A 17160-nucleotide genomic window follows, 5' to 3' on the forward strand; every position below is an offset into this window, starting at 1 on the left:
TCATAATGAGTGAGTTAACCTAGAAGCAGAAAGAGTCAAATGGTATATACTCACTTATATCTGGACACTAGTCCAAGGGACATGTCCCATGAAAGTCTTCACTTACCAGGAAAGTGGGATAGAGGGGAGGACATCCTATTGGGACTCTAGGTGAGAGAAGCGTGAAAGAATGGGGAAATAGAAGGATCCAGAGGGTCCTAGAAACCTACAAGAAAAACATTATGACAGGCGGATCTGGGCCCAGGGGTCCTGCTCAAACTATGGCACCAGCCAAGGACAATACGTACAGTAAACTTCAAATCTCTACCCAGATCTACCCAATGGACAGGACATTCTTCACAGTTGAGTGGAGAGTGGGGACTAACTTTCACATGAACTCTGGTGCCCCATATTTGACCATGTCCCCTGGATGGGGAGGTCTGGTGGCACTCAGAAGAAGGATAGCAGGCTACCAAGAAGAGACTTGATACCCTATGAGCATATACAGGGAGAGGAGGTCCCCCTCAGTCACAGTCATAAGGGAGGGGAGTAAGAGGAAAATGGGAGGGAGGGAGGAATGGGAGGAAACAAGGGATGGGATAACAATTGAGATGTAATATGAATAAATTAATAAAATATATTTTAAAAAAGAGTCCCTCGACACCTTCTTTTAAGCAAACCTATGAAGATGGAAGGACCATTATGAAAGGAGCTTACATCTCTAGATTATGCTTGTCCAAGATCCTACCTGATACCCAGGTTGTGTTCTGAGTCCAACAGCTTTATATAGTTTATTTTGCATAAGAAATCCAAGAGAACTGGCTCTTTTTTTGTCCTACCTTTCTCTCTTTCAAATTGGACAAACTGAAACTCAGAGACACTAAGTACTGTAGCCGAGATCACGGAGCAGGCAAAAGGATGTGGAATTAGAAAATGGATTCATGTCTAGTCAGCCCTAAACCCAGCGGCTCCACAACCCCTTCTAAGATTTTGCACTAACAATTGCCTTCAAGGTAAGTGCTGCAGGACCTGCTGTGTCGAGAGAATCTTCCCCCAGTGTGAACCTGCTGCTGCTGTTTTTGAACTGGGAACTGAAACCTTGCGTTCAGTCCCCGGCTCCCCACCCACAGAGCCTATGGCAGTGTTCTCATGCTCCTCCTCGGTGCCCTCGGTCCACTGGGCTTCATTTTTCTAAAATTCATTACCAACAAGCGGACTTCTTCCTTCCCCCTCCCTCACTTTGAAAGCAGATGCCTACATCCCATAATAACCACTGAGTAAACAGTCAAAGCATGAGCAAGAGGCTGTGAGAGACGTGAAAACACACAAAAAGAAACTACAGCATGGTAATTATGTGTACGTGTGTGTGTACGTGTGTGTGTGTGTATGAAGGTATATGCATGTAAGTGCAGGTGCCTGTGGAAGCCCGAAGAGAACATTGGATCTCCTGGAGCTGGAGTTACAGGTGGCTGTGGGCCACCAACACTCTTAACTGCTTTACTATCTCTCCAGCTCCCCAAATCTCTCTGTTATGTGCTAGTAAACAGGGCATAATCCATTCTTTAGTTTTCTCTGTGTGTAGCTAGGTAGGGAAGAGTGAAGCACTGTAGCTGTGGTCTTTGGTTTGGATTGGTTTAGTTTGGTTGTGTTTAATCCTCTCAACAAACCCACTTTTCTCTTTGCAGAGGCAGAGCTCTAGGTATCAGAGAAGACCATGCGGAAGGGGCAAAGCTGGGAGTCTAAAGCAGCTCTGTGCAGCTCCAGAGCCTGGCCCCTAACCTCTCCCGCAGAAGCCTTCTCTGACCCAGCCAGCGCTGTGCTCCCTCCCAGACGATCTCAGCAAAGCCCCAGAAATGTGCATCCTTCCAGGAATCCAGAGGAGAAAGAGGGCCTTGTTTTAACCCACCTCTGAGTTGCAGGAAATGCAGGGCCTTGATACTAACCAGGCAGAGACTCTCCTAAGTGTGAAGGACCCTTGAAAGGGGTATTTTAATCACGGGCGTCACATCTTATGATTGTGTCTGTTTGTATTTAGTGTGCCTGTTATCCTTGGTGTTTCCGCCCTGAGGACATCCAACTGAACAAAATTGCATACATCTTTATGGATTACCCTTTCTGCATCCATAAGTTATCTGCCCTTTTAAAATAATTTGCACCGAAACACCAAGTGTTTTTTCTAATGGGGATAGACAGCTAGTGTTTTTTGATGCAAATGACTTTGCTCGGCAATCTCCCCAGCCCAGAGCTAAATCTGCAGCTGCAGCAGAGGGCTCAGGGGGCTCAGGGGCCCTATGCTTCCAGAAACAATTTAAGCACAGCAGTTGGGAACAGCAGAGTGACTTAAAGCCCTTCTCTGTGTTAAGGAACACTAAATGAGACATCAGAAAAAGATGGGAAATAACAAGCAGAGATGCTACAGCGATGTTTATTATAATGTTCACCACTTCTGTTTTTTTTTTTTTTTCTTTTTAAACAGCTTCTGTTCAGATGGGTCTTGCATTTTATGTAGTGATTAACTGATAAATAAAACCATGAGCATTACAGGGTCTTGTTTCTCCTCCTCCTCCTCCTCCTCTTCCTCTTCTTCCTCTTCTTCCTCTTCTTCTTCTTCTTCTTCTTCTTCTTCTTCTTCTTCTTCTTCTTCACCTCCTCCAAGATGTTATGCAGACCAGGATATCTTTCAACTCCTGATTTTCCTGCCTCCAACTCCTAAGCTTACTGCCACGCAGCAACCTATTGATTCTTGTGGTGTTAAGGATTGATTCCAGCCAGGGCTTCATGTATGCCAGGCTACATACATACTGAGCTACATACATGGCCCTTTAGTTGTATTTCTGAATGCTATTAAAGAATTTCATCTAAACTTAATAACTTTTTCCACTATGCAAGCATGCTGCTCAGTGTACCTTGGTTTGGCTACTTATATACCTGAGTACCTGAGTATGCCAATAGATCTCAAAAAGTAGAGAGGGAAAAATAGGAAATTTGAGTCTTCCCACCTCCTAGCTAAAACTGAATATATTTCTCACTGTCGACACTATAGTTTCTTTCCTTGTCTTTTGCAAACACTTAACTGACTTTGGAAGAAAATAAAATATGTAGTAAAAAGAACTATAAGACTAATGAGATGTTTGAGAAATGGGTTCTGCAGGAAAAAGAAGCAATTATGCGTGACCTTGCTTGTTGTTCAGATCATAATTAATACTTGCTGCTAGCTCCTAAGCGGTAATTGCCACAGTGTCACTTCCAGCCCCATTCAGGCCAGAGCACCCAGCACAGTGGCTCCCTCCTTGAACGCAGTCAGCCTGCACCGCCCTCAGGGGTGGGAATGGAGACAGTTTACCCTGGGAACCCAAACTGGGGATGTTAAATCATTTGCAGACCATTAAATGATCTGCACCCCAGGGGAGCACTGAGTCCCAAAGCCACTTTCTCATGCATTCCACACCCCAGCCTCCCAGGCTCTTGTCCATCCTGGAGTCTTCAGCCTCTTGGGTACCCTGGGACCTGGCCTTGCTGGACACAGACCTGCCACCTCACCAGCTTCTCTTTTACACCTCTGTGCCCCCCTCCCACCCACCCCCCCATTCTCAATGCTTTCTAGTTGATTCTTCACTCTACACCTCACCTCTGTCTCCTAACTACTCTTGCGCTAGTGTGTGTGTGTGTGTGTGTGTGTGTGTGTGTGTGTGTGTGTATGTGTCTTTAAGAGTGGTTTGGGAGCTCTCCATAGCACAATGACTGTTTAGCCTGTGGACCCCAAACCGCGCCCCAGAGCTCAAGCATTGAAGTTCCAATTGCTTTTTAGCAAACACACTTAACAACCACCACCCACCTCCTCCTATTCAGACACGGGGCTGACTCTATCCAAAGCACTTTCTTCTTGGACTTCTTACTACTATTCCCAAAGCACAGGAGGACAACTCTTTAGTGCCTGGCCCTCCTTTAAAAGCCTTCTTTTCCACTCTCTTTTCCTTATATTCCTTCCATGGTTGCCTTCCAGAGTGGTTCAGATTCTATCATTTCCTCCATGGTTATACGTTCAAAGAAAATGCTTACTCCTCCAAACCATCTAGACACACTGACATCCATACAAACACAGGCTCTGTCCTTGTTCTCAGGGGTAAAGGCCCTGCATTCAGGAAACATGTTTCCTACCACTGAGCTCAAGCCGGCTCCTTCATCTACTATGTACCACCCACGACGTCCGGCCTCATTGTATCGGGCCTTTGTCTCTCACATTAGTCCCAAAAGGAGGAATGATAGATTCGTGTTTGGATGAACGCATGGGAACACAAGATTGTCACTGTGCCAATCTGGCATTAATCCCCCTGAGTGGTCCCTTCTGTAGCCACACATGGATTACAGGCATCCTAGGAGAGTTCTGCTGGCAGCTAGAGCCATGTTCTTCTGAACTTGGAGGCAATCACAAGGAATGGGCAGATGTCTGGCCTCTGCTGACTTCTCCAGGAGGCAATACCCTGCAGGGTCCCTAAAGAAGGCAGTGTACATTGAAGGTCTGGCCACGAGTGTGTGTGTGTGTGTGTGTGTGTGTGTGTGTGTGTGTGTGTGTGTGTGTGTATGTGTGTTCAGCCTAAACATGAGTTATGAATATTAACTTCAGGATAACTTCCACTGTTTCCTCTGTCTAAGACTGTAGCTAGGAATCGTGTGAGATGGACCCAGAGAAAATAACCCTGTGCATTTTGGAATGTGAGAATGCCATGAGTGTGTTCCATTGTATTTCTGGAATTGTCATATCCACCTGCCCCAAGATTCATCTTTTTCCCCCTTATGAGATAGAATCCTTTATTATTTTCCATGGCAATACCATGACAGAAGAGGAATAGAAAAGAAGAAGAAGAGGAGGAAGAGGAGGAGGAGGGCGAGGACGAGGAGGACGAGGAGGAAGGGCAAGAAAGGGAAGAGGAAGGAAGGGGGAGCTCAGGAGGGAGGAGAAGGAAGGGCAGTAGTGATGCGGTCAGACCTGAGGCTCAGTCTCACACTTGGCAGGGCTGTCATCGCCCTGGGAAGATTCTCAGGTGCTGTCTCTGACCCCAAAAGCCGGTGAAAATCCTCCACGCTAGATCCCGCTACTTAAGCTAAAAGCAGCTGTGCTCCACATCTGGAAGAGTGGTTCTGACTCCACTTCATTCTACTTGATTCCCACTGGCTTTTATGTTTTCCATAAATGAGCGAAGAAAAGTTCTCAACTGGACTTAAAAAATAAAAAAGAAAGCAATAAAGTCTTCCTCTTGGGGAGCAGCGCCGCCCAGCACCTTCAGACAGGTCACTGATGTCTTCCTCTGCAGCTCCGAGGTGAAGGCTGACCCACTGAGGTAGTAACAGTCTGGATCCTGTCAGAGGGGAACCCCAGGGGCTCTCACCTTCTCCCTGGCCTAACAGCCTCAGAGGTCGAGGGTCAGGTGTCTCTTTTCAGCCACACATTTCATTAAGATAATGATATGCTTACCTGCAAATAGAAGGACCGCCCCTGGCATCCAGCACAGGCGCATGCTTATTTACCCTGTCAGCTGCTCCTGACTTTATGATGATGGAGACAGGGACATCTACAAAGAGACTTGATTGGCCTTTTACCTACTTCGTTGTTTAATTCTCAAAACAGTCCCGTGAAGTGGCCGTTACCCAGAGGAAAACAAGGAACTTTCGTAAAATTAAATAATAGACTCTGGGTCTCACAAATGAGAAAGCAGAGGCCAAGCATGACCATACCATGGGCTTTGTCCAGAATCTACTTATGCCCAGTTCTAGATTCTGAAACAAGGAAAAGACCGTATAGCCAGGGACCTGGTTCTCATGCCCTGCAGTGAGGTACTAATGAGAGGCCTGTGATCTGCTGATTGTTAGGTCCCCTGAAGAAAACAGTTTCTCCCTGTGAGGCTCATGGGTCCCCTGCTTATGTGACAAGTCTCCCTTACTCTGCTGCAGTGTTAATTCTCTCCCAGCCCTGGGGAGTGTGATGTGCCCAGTTTCACTCCCGCCCATTAGTAAAACAAGGGTCTACCCGGACCAATTGTCTTTCAAATTGGCTCAGAAAATTAATGTTTCACTTGGCTGTGAACCTCTTCAAAAAGCCTGGCCAGAGGATTACTGCTCCCCAGTGTCTGAAACTGGAGAGAAGGAATGCCAGCGCTCAAAAGCATTCACAAAAACTGTGAGAAAACCAACCCAAAGTTGACTCAGACGCCATGTCGCCTCGGTGGTTATGCCTCTGTCGTCAACAAGAGCCACTGTCCTTCAGAAACAGAGCAAGCTTCCAGATCTTCACTGTGGGCTCCTCATCCCCTCTCTGGGGTCAGAATTGGCAAAAACAAGGATGTGACTAATAAATACATGAGGGAATATTTTGCAAATCTATGCTTTGCAAAGGCTTTTTTTTTTTTAAACCTCCACTTCTTTCAACAAAGAACAATTTTTGTTCCTAAGGGAGTCATTAGCTTTGTGACCATTTAAGCTATTCTAATCCATATCACTGACCCAACCGGACAAGAAATATTTTCTTCTTGTCTTTGCCCAGCCCTTTACCAGAGGAAATCCTGTCAACTCTGGTGGTGTTTAATGGACCTGAAATGTGTTTGCTACGCCATTTTCCAAAATTATAATTAACAAAGGGTACATAATCTCACCATAAAGTCTGTAGCCAAATTGTATTCTGTTGAGGCTCTTTTACTGAGCTAAAGCCATTGTCCTAATTCAGTCCGACTATCACTTGTGTGTCACACGTTTTTCTTCTTTACTACTGCCGGATATAACTTAGATTCTGGCTATTGTTGCTGAGTATGAAATGTCTTCTGTGAGTTGGGATTTTGAGAGACATAAAAAGGGAAAGTGTGTGAGGCAGGGAGACTCTGCATGTGCTTGCTTGGGAGCCCCGCTTTCTGATTGACGCCATTTTTTTTCTTCAAGAGGAGAGGTCGGTGGGTGAAGGGATTGGCACTTGCACTTATTTGGAATCTGTACCTCTTGCCTTGTCCTGTAGGTGAGTGTCATGCATAGACGCCGAGAGACAAGAGTGCCGTGTGGGAGCTCTGTCTGCTCTTCTTGTCTTCATTCTTCGAGTTGCTTCTCACAGAACTGTTGAAAATGTTAACCCGCTTCAGGGCTGATGGTGTGTGAGTCTTCACACATCCTAAAGAGCTGGGCGCAGTGGAGCTGGATGCAGGTAGGAAGACAAACCGGGAGGGAGAAATAAAAGAGCAAAGTCCACAAACGTGGCCATAATGAACTCTGCTCGCGGAAGCCAACGAAAACTTTGTTAGGCCCAGATATAAATATTTTGCACCTTTCTGCCAGGCCCCGTGGTTTATTACAGGAAGCACGGCTTAGAAATTCATAGGCAGGGGTTAGGAGTTGGAGAGTGTAACTTGGACCCTTTCCCGTTCCAATAAGCAGTCGCAGGTGTGGTTCTCGTGAAACTGTATATTTAGAGATGGAGTAGGGGGGGAGGGAGGAGAGAGAATCACATGTTCTAAGCAAACTGTATTTGCATACACATTATGCGTGTACTCAACACACACTTGTGCAGAGATGAGCAAATGTGTTCGGTGCTGGCAGATGCTAACTGTGTTCCTTAAAGCAGTAACAGCAAACGGCTTCCTCAAGCTGCCAAACCCAATCAGTGTGTGGGAGCTCTTAGAAGCATTATGCTGGAAAGAATCCAGAGGTTATATCTGGGTTCACTTAAGAGGTTTTTCTTACCTGCTGGTTTACTTCCCCCTTAGACAGACTGGTGGTTCGCCCCTCCCCCCCTACTTCAGGGAGACCATAACATTGATGCCAAACTTAGTGTAGATGCCCCACAGCATAGAAGACTGCAGTGCAGACCTCTAGGACTTAAGCAATTCCTCAGCCTCAGCCTCAGCCTTTACCTCCCTGAGTAGCTGGGAGTCCTGGTGTGCACTGTTGAGTTCAGCTGTTAACATTGTTAAACATTGTAGTTACATATATTTGTGTGTGTTGACATGCACATGCCATGGCACACATGTGGGAGTCATGTGGGAGTTGGTTCTTCTTCTTCTTCTAGTGGGTTCCACTGATCAGACCCAGGTCCTCAGCCATATTGGCCAGGGCCTTTACCTGCTCAACTCACTTGTTGGTGCATTTGACAATTTTTCTTTTGGACTGTGTGGTGTTCCACGTACAATGGCAGGGATGCTACATGCCATGTCCTCAGAATTTCAGCCCCACGGAGTCTGAGGCAGCTGGTGTCTCCAGGATTAGATCAACTCAGCCGCCTTGTCTATAAAGCTCTTGGGAACCTGCGCAGATTTAGGGAAAGATCTAGTGACACACAAGCATTATCTGCCAATGTCACCAGTGAAACATCAGGAAAAGCATGGTTGAGTTACATGACCACATGTATGTGCTATGTTGGTTGTCCCCAGGGAACAGCCATCAGAAGCAGCCCTACTTTACCGGGACTAGTGAGAGGGCCGAGCAGGTAAAAATCACTTGCTCTACAAGCCTTGATATTGGGGTTTGACCCCCGGGACCCGTGTGGTAGAATGTGAGAACCAAGTCCTGAAAGTTGTCCTCTGACTTCTGCATATGTGCCCTGGCATGCATGTACATACACACAGAGAGACACACGCTGACACAGTGTACACACAGAGACACAAGCAGACACAGCATTATCATCATGATTCATCATCATACTTTTTTTTTTTCATTTTTTGAGGGAAGAAGGAAACTTGAGGAAGCTTCTTTGACACATCTTGCTGCTCTTAGCAGGATCACATCTCAGAGGGAATGACTGTTCCTAAGCCAGTTTTATTTTATTTTATTAATTTATTCATATTACATCACAATGGTTATCCCCTCCCTTGTATCCTCCCATTACTCCCTCCCTCCCATTTTCCCCTTGCTCCCCTCCTCTAAGACTGTGACTGAGGGGGACTTCCTCCCCCTGTATACGCTTATAGGATATCAAGTCTCTTCTTGGTAGCCTGCTATCCTTCCTCTGAGTGCCACCAGGTCTCCCTATCCAGGGGACATGGTCAAATATGGGGCACCAGAGTACGTGTGAAAGTCATGCCCCACTCTCCACTCAACTATGAAGAATGTCCTGTCCATTGGCTAGATCTGGGTAGGGGTTTAAAGTTTACGGCCTGTGTTGTCCTCGGCTGGTGCCATAGTTTGAGCAGGACCCCTGGGCCCAAATCTGCCTATCATAATTTTCTTCTTGTAGGTTCCTAAGCCAGTTTTTAAGAAGTCTGCTAGAGTTTGAATAAAACCTCTAAAGTTCAGGCCTTAGAAACTTAATTTATAAATACATATGTTTATTATGTAATTATTATTATTAAACAGCTATGGTTATTAAGTTTGGATGGAAAACAAGCTTTACAGTCCCATGTGTTTTAATATTTGGTCCCCAGATGATGACATTGTTTTGGGGAGCAGTAGGACCTTTGGGAATTGGAAAATGGCTCTTCTAGGGGGTGTGTTTAAGCCCATCCAGGCTTCCTGTCCAGTCTGTACTTTGTGGTCCACTTAGATGTCAGCAAACAGCCTCACACTCCTGCTACTATGCCTTTTCCACTATGATTGATTGTGCCTTCAAATCAGAAGAAATCTTTCTTTAAGTTGACTCTTGTCAGGTGTTTGGTCCCAGCAAGTATAAAAAGCAAGTAACGTGATGTTTGAAGGAAGGGTGTTTTGAAAGATACTGTTAGCGTGTATTAAGAGCATTAGTGACTGTGTAAAAAGAGGGTGAAAGCCAGCACACTGTCTCTCCTGCCTCTCCACGTGTTTTCTGCCATATTATAACATGACAAGAAGACCCTCTCCAGATGCCAGCACCATGTTCCCTGGGTCCCCAGCTTCTAGAACTTTGAGCCAACTAAACAGTTGACTCTTAATTATCTAGTCTGTGGCATATCATTATAGGAAGAGGAACTGGGCTAAGCAAGAGCCACAGAGACAGCCTCAAGTTCCAGGACGCGCTCCTCCCTGCAGCAACTGGGAAGCTCCCCCAGAGGCAGTTGCTGGGATGTGACAGAGGGAAGTCCATGCGTGTTGCAACCTTCCCTTCTCCTCCCCCATCTTCCATAGGCTGGTGTTGGGGGTCAATCAGGGATCGCGCTTATGAGAGCCACAGAAGGCACAAGCCAAACTTGATGACAGTGTCCCATAACTATGCCCATCAACGGCTGAGCGTACTCATCTTCTATGCTTTCCCCCAATACTTAAAGTTGAGATACAACCTGGGTACAGTAGGGCATGCCTTTGTGAACCTAGTACTTGGGAAGCAGAGGCAGATGTATTGCTGAGAGTTCCAGGATAGCCTGGTCTACACAGCAAGTTCCAGCTCTTCCAGGGCTATGTAGAAAGGCTCTGTTTTAAAAACTGAGCTGTAAATATAAACAGGATTAATAAACAATTAGAAATTATTTCTGCTTTACGCCCCTTTGTTTTGAGGACACGTTTCTATGTCTTATATTTAAAACGCTCTGGTAGATATTATTTAATCAAGCAGCAACTTGACTTACCTGTAAAGTCTACTGAGAATTATTATTCGCACGTGCGTTTAACATCCATTTTGGGGGCCCAGGTGTGAACAGACACACTGGAGCCTCCAGAGCTTCTGCACTTCCTGCTAGTTCCAGGAGTTCACAGAGAGAGAGGAGGAACCTGACAGGATGCTGGCTAGTAAGGTGGATATCAGAGACTTGAGGAACCACTGACTTCAGGGCTCAGCTACAGGGGAGGGGAAACACATCGACGGCCTTCGAGTGTACTTGTCACATGTGCTTTTCTCTTAACACGACAACAACTCAGTTTCTAGAATGATTCCTGAAGAACTAATCAAGCCAGAGTACAAATATGTAGACACCGGAATGAGGATGCTCACGGGCTGTTTGTACACGGAAGAGGAAGAAAGAGATAAAAATCAACAGTAAATCTAAAGCAAGATGCATCCATTGAAGCAGTTGTTCATGAAGCCATTGAAAGCCATTTTGTAGGAGCTGAGGGTGTAGTCAATTAGGAGAGTGTTTGCCTAGCATCAACAAAAGCCCTGGGTTCGAGTCCCAGTACTACGTGGTAGCCTATACCTGCCTTCCCAATACTTGAGAGTTATAAGGGGCAAGGGATCAGAAGCTTAAAGTTATCCTTGACTACATAGGCCAGCTGGGGTTACATGAAACCCTTCCCCCCCCCAAAAAAAACAACCAATCATCCTGTAGACCAGGTGTGCCTAGCCCATGGCCCATGGGCCACATGGGGCCAAGCATATCTATAAAAGTGGTCCAATAAAATCATATGCTACTGAAAACATGAGGGCTTTTTTTTTCCTTGTAAAATGTAAAAACCCTTTAAAAATCAATTGCACAGACTTCCATGAGTTTCAAATGTCATGTCACACTCTGTCTCTTGATGGTCACAATAAAAGTCCCCCTAAGAATATCAAAGCTTGGAGCGCTATCTAGCACCCGGATCCATGGGGGCAGGGGAGGAACCACTGGTCAGCTGTAGCCCCACCATTTGAAAGCTTGTTTGAATGTCAACTCTTAGACCAGCTGGAGGCCAAATCTGCATTTTTTGGAAGTCCTGGACAAGACTCTACTATTTTGTGGGCAGCCTGAAGATTCTGCTGGGAAGTCTGCAGTTCTGTGACCCCACAAGAAGAATAAAGGCAACACACTGCTTATCCTTAGAGCACAGCCTGGCATTTGCAGAGTTAAACTTGGACTTTTTTTGTTTTTTGTTTTTATACAAATGTGGCAACTTTTTTTGGATGATGGGATAGTTTGTTGTCTTGCCTCCCTCACCAAAATAAACAGCTGATATGGAAATCCTATGTACTGTGTTGGAGACTGTCTAGGAAATATGGGAACCCCAAAGAATGCTATACACATACCTTTTCCAAGTTAAATATATGCAGGCATGCAGTTTGAGAGTGTCAGTATGCTGGCTAGTTTTAGGACAACAACACAAACAGAAGTCATCAGAGAGGAAAGAACCTCAATTAAGAAAATGCCTCAGTAAGGTCAGCCTGGAGGGAAAGTTCTTGATTGGTGATTGATGGGGGAGGGTCCAGCCCATTGTGGATGGGGCCATCCCTGGGCAGGTGGTCCTGTGTTCTGTAAGAAAGCAGACTGAGCAAGCCATGAGGAGCAAGCCAGTAAGCAGCACCCCTCCATGACCTCTGCATCAGCTCCTGCCTCCAGGTTCCTGGCTTGCTTGAGTTCCTGCCCTCATTGCTTTTGGTGATGAACTGATATATGGAGCTGTGAGTGAAATCCAGCCTGCTTTGATCATGGTGTTTCATCACAGCTATAGTAACCCTAACTAAGACAGTCAGGAGACAACCAAGAGACTCTCGGTGCTTTTAGCAATCCCATTCCTTCTCTATTGAGCTGTTGAAGTTTCCCACATTTATTTGTTTGTGTGTGTGTTTGTTCTTTTTCCTCTTTTTTATCTGTAGGTCAAGAGGAGTTGAAGGAGTTTGATTTCAATGTCTGTTTGGAGACTCAAGATGCAGTAGTGACACACCTTGGAAGGTCACTTCCTCCATCCTTGTGTCTGAGGCTCTTTATTCATAAGATCAGTCCTGGAAACAGCAACACCTGACTCTCAGGATGGTCCTCAGCTGTTTGTGAACTAGCATAGCCTTTATTATACCAGGTCTTAGAAAGCAAACTGTTCCAAACAACTGATAATCTGCTGGAAGTATCTTAACAGGCCGTGCCCCCCCAAAGGCTCTAGAGGAGAGCTCAGCCTTGCTCTGCAGCTCCTGGGGGACTCTGGGGTCCCTTGGCCTGTGGCTTCGTCACTCTAGTTCCTGTCTCCATCTTCATGGAAACTTCATTCAGACTCAGTACCACAGCCGGCCACATCACCTTGCTAGGTGAGGTGTAATTCCCAGAGGATAGGTTGTATGCCCCGAACCCCTAATTCCAAAATCTGAGGTAGAAATTCCATACCTGACTGAGTGTGGTGGCTTCACACCTTTAATACCAACACTCAGGAGGCAGAAGCAAGGAGATTTCTGTGAGTTTGAAGCCAGACTGGTCTACATAGCAACTTTTAGGCCAGGCAGGACTGTATAGTGAGACCCCCAAAACAAAATAAGCAAACAAGAAATGTCTACATTAAACCTCACATGGCAGATCCAGTCAAAACCTGTAGGTACATTAAAATCGTTGTATAAAGCCGGGCGTGGTGGCGCACGCCTTTAGTCCCAGCACTCGGGAGGCAGAGGCAGGTGGATCACTGTGAGTTCGAGGCCAGCCTGGTCTACAAAGTGAGTCCAGGACAGCCAAGGCTACACAGAGAGACCCTGTCTCGAAAAACAAAAAAAAAAAAAAAAATCGTTGTATAAAATTTTCTGTAGGGCATATATATAATCAAATATAATTGGATTTCTTAAATTAATCACCTTATTTTATACGAGTGTTTGCTTGCATGTGTGTAAACCATGTGTGCCTGATGCTCTAGGAAGTCAGAGAGGGTGTTGAATATTTGGGACTGGAGTTATGGATGGCTGTGAAACATGTGGGTGCTGGAAACTGAGCCTGAGTCCTCTGCAAAAGCAGCAAGTGCTCTTAACCACTGTGCCATCTCTCCAGCCCCCCTATAAATGGAATTTTAAATTCAGACTTTGTTCTTATCCTCATGGTATCTGATTAAGTGCAAATATTCTCAATTCTAAAAAAAAATCCGAAAAAAAAATCCAGTACCAAGCATTTTGGATGAGGGATACCCAGCCTGTACTGAGGGTCAAGACTTTGTGGCCGCTAGTCTACTCTATGGGATACAGAATTCAACACAGCAACTATAGTTCCCCCCTCCACCCATTGAATCACTGAGAAGCTTCTGCTCCGAGGTTCCTATTGAAAGGCCTGTGCACAAGTGGAAGCCTTTGTGTTCTGATTTCTAATCCAGGTGAATTATTAATGATTCTAAAGTCTCCATCCCAAGAGCCCTCCTTACTAAGGATCTCAGCATTTTTTTTTCTCCAACACTGAGATCAAACTTTGGGCTCTGCACACATGAGGCAAGCACTCTACCCTGAGCTCCCAGGCTCTGCTCTGTGCCCTGCAGCTACCACTGAAATTAGGAGCAAATCCTAGCAGGAAACCCTCTTGTGATGAAACTTTAAATAAACTGAGGTCAGGAATCAGTTCAATCAGCAAAATCCTCTTGGCTTTCTCTCTCTCTCTCTCTCTCTCTCTCTCTCTCTCTCTCTCTCTTCTTTTTATGCAGCTTTCTACCTTTTAGGTTAAGCGGGGAAGTAAGATTTAAAATGCACTCTTTAGAAATGAATATGGTGGAGATGAATTTACATAAACATGAAGACAGGGAATCAGGACCACCAGCAGGACAACACTGTCATCCCTGTATCCTGTGGACTTGGTTAATGGTGTTACATCCATTTTACTGGGAGTGTTGGATCCTCCCCACCCTCACCCAGGTCACAGGCAGGCTTTGTAAGAATGTGAAAATCAATATGAAAGGTTTGCCAGGGGTGACATGTTTGTTAATGTTTTATTGATTATGCGATTGGTTGTAAATTTCCTAACTTAATAAAGCTCGAGATTTTTTTTTTTTTTGGCAATAAAAAAACAGAGGTTATTTAATTAACTTGCAACTTAATACAAACTCCGAACATGATACATTGTGACTGCTTCAACTGACACCCAATTTATCACCGTATAAGTGGGCAGGATCACACACCAACACAGGAGAAAGGAGACACCCAGGAAGCACTAGACAAGGAAGACTGACAAAAAAGAAAGTGAGTAAGGAGGGAAGGGAAGGGGGAGGGAGCAGAGGGGAGGGAGGAAGCCTGTGAGCAGGAAGGGAAGGGAAGGGAGAGGGAGGAAGCATGGGTGTGCTTGTGAACTAAGTTTGTGGTACACTTGAAAGAAACTGTCTTTATGAAACCCATCAGTGTTAGAATGAATGGATTGCAGGCTGATAAGAAAGAAAAAGAAAAAGAAAAAAACAATCAATACAGAAGAGAAACACCTGTACCCCAGTGCTTACTACAGAACGGCCTGCCAGTATACAGGTAATGGGTGGTGGTGGTGGTGGTGGTGGTGGTGGTGGTGAAACTAAGTCTTCATGTAGCTTTAAAAAGAAAACAGAAATTAACAGCAGGATTTGTAAGAGTTAACACAATCCCAAATGTTTATATATCAGGCAACAACCACCTCAACCAAAAAATACTCATGATAAAAGTTGTTCTGTATCAAGAGAGGAATGAGCCAACCCAGGGGCTTTACAGAATCGTGCTTCCTGATTCATAAGGAACAACACGAATCTAGTCTGGCCATGGCTAATGTTCCTATTTCTAGGAACTGAGCGTGCCCTGTACGTATCGCGTAGCCACCACTCCGCAGTAAAATTACTTTCTGTTTACCTCCAGCAAAGGATGCTGATGCACACGGCTTTACACTCAAAGCCCTTATGAGCCACACACCTTAGTCCCTTTAGTACAGACCCCTTAGGGGAGCGCACACTTTGTGTTTCTTTTATCGTTCATATTGGTCCTACCATGAGCTCCAACACACACTTTCACAGCTTTGCAGCTTTCCTAGCTTTACCTCACGGAAGTGGACTGGGAAGGGAGATGGAGGGCACTGTGAGATGGGCTCCCCTCTGAGGAGCTGTGGCTGTGTCGCCTTAGGAGCCACAGCAAGCTCTTCCACTCCTCGGCCATCCTCCTGATGCCACGTGCTAATAGCCGGAATGGCATTCGGCATTTTATCTTCTTCCAAACTTCTTGCTCAGGAAATGATTTAAATAACTGTTTTATAGTCACAAAAGCCTCTTGAGTCACCGATGCTTCCGTGAAATTGTAAAGGCTCTCATAGAGACACTTCCACAAAGCTTTTATCTCCTCTGAAGAACATCAAATGGGGAAGAATTGCAATCCTGGGTGCTAATTTCCCCAATTACCAGCCCTGGGTTTTCTTTCCACCTGCCAGGTTAATAACCAACCTGTTTTTTATCACCCAGGCCTTGTAAGGAAGATTGTGGTGCTGGCAATTCTCCCTCCCTCCCTCCCTCCCTCCCTCCCTCCTTTCCCTTCCCTCCCCCTTTCTCTTCTCTCTCCTCCTCATTATTTCTAACAAGTCTTTTCAAGTTTTCCACTGGAGCCCTCCTCTTGTGAACATCTCCGAATTTCTCTTCATTCTAAATCTTATGTTAATTCTTCCCAATTGTCAACAGTGATTCTCAATTAATAAGAATTTCAATGAGTTCCTTTTCTTCTTTCTTATTTGAAAGCCTCCCTTGGCAGCTCCTAAAATATTTGGAAAACAATTTCTCAATGGAAACAATTCTATAGACCTGTAGCCACAAAACAGATTCTCTCTGGCTTTCACTTAGTTCAGGTTCTAAATGAATGGTTTCTGGGAAAGCAACACACACACACACACACACACACACACACACACATACATACACACACACACCACACACACTTTTTTCTTTTTATATAGTTTTGTACCTTTCAAGTTAAGGCAAATTTAAAAAATACACTCTTTAGAAATGTATCTAGTCAAGATAAATTTTTGCATAACCATTAAAGGCACAAAATTAAGAACATATGATTATAGATGTCTTTTCTTGGGTAGAGAAAGAAAGCAGATGAAGACGTATGTGGACCAGTCCTAGAAGACAGCCGTGGACCTAGATTTTGACTAAATGGAACTTAGACCCTCCTCTGAAAAGCATGAGTGCAAAGTCCCAGTCAGTCTTCACAAGTGTCGTTTGAAGCCAGAGAGATAGATTAGCGGGAGTGAAAAGGCAAGGAGCACAACCTCGCTGTTACACAGCTGGCTTTGTGTACAGCCTGGATAACTGGCTCAGAGGTAGATTTTCACCCATAGAAAGGGCGATGATGACTTCTGTACTTTGTTAGAAGGCAATGAGAGATTGAAAATGCACACAGGCCTTAAAATGGCACTTGGCACACAGTGATGAGCACTCAGTATCCACCAGTTTTGTTCTTAGGTGTACAAACTCAGGGGTGGGATGGAACAGGTGATCAGTACCTGGTAACTTCCTTTTTCTATGTCCACAAAACTTTCTTGTAAACTAAATAAGGCAAGAATTAATCATTCATTCGATGAGTTCTGAGGAGTCATTGAAATGCAAGGCGTGGTTCGACAGTGATGGAGATGGGGAGGAGATGCCATGCCTGAGTCCAGC

This window comes from Acomys minous, assembly GCF_964271855.1.
Source record: "Acomys minous genome assembly, chromosome: 9".
Taxonomy (NCBI): domain Eukaryota; kingdom Metazoa; phylum Chordata; class Mammalia; order Rodentia; family Muridae; genus Acomys; species Acomys minous.